The sequence below is a fragment of the Triticum dicoccoides genome, chromosome 1B (genome assembly GCF_002162155.2).
Source record: "Triticum dicoccoides isolate Atlit2015 ecotype Zavitan chromosome 1B, WEW_v2.0, whole genome shotgun sequence".
Taxonomy (NCBI): Eukaryota; Viridiplantae; Streptophyta; class Magnoliopsida; order Poales; family Poaceae; genus Triticum; species Triticum dicoccoides.
The window spans coordinates 134,041,136-134,046,455 of NC_041381.1; positions in this window are offsets into that span (position 1 = coordinate 134,041,136).

The window sequence follows — 5,320 nt, forward strand, 5'->3', positions numbered from 1 at the left end:
CGACCGCAATCACCAAGACTGGGGCCGCAAGCCGAATCATTGATGGAACATGGTAGATTGATGGGGCTGGCCGGGGACTAGGGCCGCGCCTGGGTGGGCTAGGATTTGGGGACGTAGCGCCAATTTTTATAGCCCTAGCCGAGGCAATCATCCGGTACGCCGATCGGTATGCCATCAATGCATTTCTCCTTTTCTGATAAAGCCTTCCTTTGAAATAAATGTATGCAAGTGAGGAGATTTAGGTGTAGAAAGTTAAAATTTTAGAAAAGTTACGGTTTGAGGGATCTGCTAGGTGAGTGTTCTGCTAGAGATGCTCTTAAGGTTTAGAGACTTTACTCAACAGGGTGGTCTCTACAGATTTAGCCTGATTTTCCAATTAAAAACCTAAATGGTAAGGATCTCGCACCGAACTACTAATGTTTCCAAACTAACGCCCTCGGGTACATCGAATTCCGTGCGTGAATTTTAAAATAATTTGCTCCCACGCACTTCTTTGAGCGAATTAGGAGCTGGGGCATTAAGCAGTCTGCTCAGGATGGCAATATGAGTGAACACATTGACAAATTTTGTTTCTAGAACATGCCAAATTTCACCTTTTCCCGTTAAGTTAGCATGGCAAGTCCTTTCTGTGAGGCAATTTCTGAATAGGTACGAAATTTTTATTTTTAGACTGATAATTCTCCTTGTTGCATCTTGAAAAATTCTTTAAAACTGCATCATAATCACTCTGCTGCGATAAATCTGACATGTCAAATATTTTATAACTGTGTCTCAATGCCTTCACTAAAAGTGTTATTTTAAAGGAGCACTTCCAAATCACGACATTCACTTAAAAAGAGTTCAATCTCGCCTCCCTGGGGAACGCGAGCCGTTATTAGGGTACATAAAAACATAAAGTAAACCTGGAAGATATTCAACATGGTTGCTTACAACCAACAGCAGTCGCATTGCAAACTGAGTCTAGCTCAGATGAGGTTCCTTATGGTGGAATCGGTCCATCATGATTCAAGTCCTAAACTTGGCATTGGTGCTTGCATTTTTCTGAATTTATTTCAGTCTTTTTGGTGATATTCGTTCAGTGGAATAAGATATTTTCATCAACTATGAGGTGCCTATGATGCCTTCGTCAATCTCAAGTTGTCGTGTTGGCTGAGTATGTCGAAGGTGCTGAAAGAGATAGGGCATGTGTGCGTGCATTCATAGGGATGAATCAATGTATGTTGTGTTCAAGAAAAAATGCGGAGCCGCACACCGGAAGAAATATGTGCCAGGGCACAATCGCTTTTTAGGGCACAAGTGGGCAAAAACATTGCTCTAACATGTACCCTATATATAAAAATAAATTCTCCTCCAACAGGTACCCGACATGCAAAAAATAGGGCAGTCGTAAAATACATCACCAAGTGGTACAAATTTGCAACACTTTTAAGCGGCTGAAGCAAAAAATTTAGGGCGGTGGTACCTCTTGAGCATGCGTTGGTTTTCCCTCGAAGAGGAAAGGGTGATGCAGCAAAGTAGCGTAAGTATTTCCCTCAGTTTTGAGAACCAAGGTATCAATCCAGTAGGAGACGACACACAAGTCACCTAGTACCTGCACAAACAATCAAGAACCTTGCAACCAACGCGATAAAGGGGTTGTCAATCCCTTCACGGCCAATCACAAAAGTGAGATCTGGTAGAGATAATAAAGTTAATATTTTTGATATTTTTGTTGTATAGATTGGAAAGTAAAGATTTCAATAAAAAGGAACGGCGACAGAAATTGGCAAGTTGACGGGAAACTAATAGATTCAATATAATGGAAAAGAGACCCGGGGGCCATAGGTTTCACTAGTGGCTTCTCTCAAGATAGCATGTATTACCGTGGGTGAACAAATTACTGCCGAGCAATTGATAGAAGAGCGCATAATTATGAAGACATCTAAGGCAATGATCATGAACATAGGTATCACGTCCGTGTCAAGTAGACCGAAATGATTCTGCATCTACTACTATTACTCCACACATCGACCGCTATCCAGCATGCATCTAGAGTATTAAGTTCATAAGAACGAAGTAACACATTAAGCAAGATGACATGATGTAGAGGGATAAACTCAAGCAATATGATATAAACCCCATCTTTTTATCCTTGATGGCAACACTACAATACGTGCCTTGCTGCCCCTATTGTCACTGGGAAAGGACAACGCAAGATTGAACCCAAAGCTAAGGACTTCTCCCATTGCAAGAAAGATCAATCTAGTAGGCCAAACTAAACCGATAATTCGAATAGACTTGCAAAGATATCAAATCATGCATATAAGAATTCAGAGAAGAACTAAATAATATTCATAGATAATCAAGTTCATAAATCCACAATTCATCGGATCTCGGCAAACACACCGCAAAAGAGTATTACATCAAATATATCTCCAAGAACATCAATGAGAACATGGTATTGAGAATCAAAGAGAGAGAAGAAGCCGTCTAGCTAATAACTATGGACCCGAAGGTCTGTGGTAAACTAGTCACGCTTCATCGGAGAGGCAATGGTGTTGATGTAGAAGCCCTCCATGATCGATTCCCCCTCCGGCAGATCACCGGAAAAGGCCCCAAGATGGGATCTCATGGGTATAGAATGTTGTGGTGGTGGAAAAGTGGTTCCGTGGCTCCCCCTGGTGTTTCTAGGGTATAAGAGTACGTCGGTGGAGCTACGAGGGGCCCACGAGGGTGGGGGGCACGCCTACCCCCCTGGGCGCGCCCTCCTGCCTCATGGCCTCCTCATAGAGTCCTAGACTTCAATTCCAAGTCTTCTGGATTGCTTTTGGTCCAAGAAAGATCCTTGCAAAGGTTTCATTCTGTTTGGACTCTGTTTGATATTCCTTTTCTGTAAAACACTAAAATAGGCAAAAAAACAGAAAGTGGCACTGGGCCTCCGGTTAATAGGTTAGTCCCAAAAATAGTATAAAAGAGCATATTAAAGCCCATTAAACATCCAAAACAGATAATATAATAGCATTGGACAATAAAAAAATTATAGATTCGTTGGAGACGTATCAAGCATCCCCAAGCTTAATTCCTGCTCGTCCTCCAGTAGGTAAATGATAAAAACAGAATTTTTGATGTGGAATGCTACCTAGCATATTTATTCATGTAATGTTTTTCTTTATTGTGGCATGAATGTTTAGATCAGAAAGATTCAAGACAAAAGTTTAATATTGACATAAAAATAATAATACTTCAAGCATACTAACAAAGCAATCATGTCTTCCCAAAATAACATGGCCAAAGAAAGTTATCCCTACAAAATCATATAGTCTGTTTATGCTCTATCTTCATCACGCAAAGTATTTAATCATGCACTACCCCGATGACAAGCCAAGCAATTGTTTCATACTTTTGATGTTCTCAAACCTTTTCAATCTTCATGCAATACATGAGCGTGGGTCGTGGACATAACACTATATGTGGAATAGAATGGTGGTTGTGGAGAAGACAAAAAGGAGAAGATAGTCTCACATCAACTAGGCGTATCAACGGGCTATGGAGATGCCCATCGATAGATATCAATGTGAGTGAGTAGGGATTCCATGCAACAGATGCACTAGAGCTATAAGTGTATGAAAGCTCAAAAAGAAATTAAGTGGGTGTGCCTCCAACTTGCTTGCTCACGAAGACCTAGGGCACTTTGAGGAAGCCCATCATTGGAATATACAAGCCAAGTTCTATAATGAAAAATTCCCACTAGTATATGAAAGTGACAACATAGGAGACTCTCTATCATGAAGATCATGGTGCTACTTTGAAGCAGAAGTGTGGTAAAAGGATAGTAGCATTGTCCCTTCTCTCTTTTTCTCTCATTTTTTTATTTGGGCCTTTTCTCTTTTTTTGGCCACTTTTTTTTTATTTAGTCCGGAGTCTCATCCCGACTTGTGGGGGAATCATAGTCTCCATCATCCTTTCCTCACTGGGATAATGCTCTAATAATGAAGATCATCACACTTTTATTTACTTACAACTCAAGAATTACGACTCGATACTTAGAACAAAATATGACTCTATGTGAATGCCTCCTACGGTGTACCGGGATGTGCAATTATTCAAGAGTGACATGTATGAAAAAATTATGAACAATGGCTTTGCCACAAATACGATGTCAACTACATGATCATGCTAGCAATATGACAATGATGGAGCGTGTCATAATAAATGGAACGACGGAAAGTTGCATGGCAATATATCTCGGAATGGCTATGGAAATGCCATAATAGGTAGGTATGGTGGCTGTTTTTAGGAAGGTATATGGTGGGCGTATGGTACCGGGGAAAGTTGCGCGGTACTAGATAGGCTAGCAATGGTGGAAGGGTGAGAGTGTGTATAATCTATGGACTCAACATTAGTCATAAAGAACTCACATACTTATTGCAAAAATTTATTAGTTATCGAAACGAAGTACTACACACATGCTCCTAGGGGGTAGATTGGTAGGAAAATACCATCGCTCGTCCCCGACCGCCATTCATAAGGAAGACAATTAATAATAAATCATGCTCCAACTTCATCACATAACGGTTCACCATACGTGCATGCTACGGGAATCACAAACTTTACCACAAGTATCTCTCAAATTCACAACTACTCTATTTGCATGACTCTAATATCATCATCTTCATATCTCAAAACAATCATAAATAATCAAACTTCTCATAGTATTCAATGGACTTTATATGAAAGTTTTTATTAGACCCATCTTGGATGCACATCATATTAGGACTAATTTTATAACCAAAGCAAATTACCATGCTGTTCTAAAGGGTTCTCAAAATAATATAGGTGAAGCATGATAGACCAATAATTTCTATAAAATAAAACCACCACCATGCTCTAAAAAGATATAAGTGAAGCACTAGAGCAATATTATCTAGCTCAAATGATATAAGTGAAGCACATAGAGTATTCTAATAAATTTCGATTCATGCGTGTCTCTCCCAAAAGGCGTGTATAGAAAGGATGATTGTGGTAAACTAAAAATCAAAGACTCAAATCATACAAGACGCTCCAAGCAAAACACATATCATGTGGTGAATAAAAATATAGCCTCAAGTAAAGTTACCGATAGACAAAGATGAAAGAGGGGATGCCTTCTGGGACATCCCCAAGCTTAGGCTTTTGGTTGTCCTTGAATTATCTTGGGATGCCTTGTGCATCCCCAAGCTTAGGCTCTTGCCACTCCTTATTCTAAAATCCATCAAATCTTTACCCCAAAACTTGAAAACTTCACAACACAAAACTTCAACAGAAAATCTCATGAGCTCCGTTTGTGTAAGAAAATAAACCA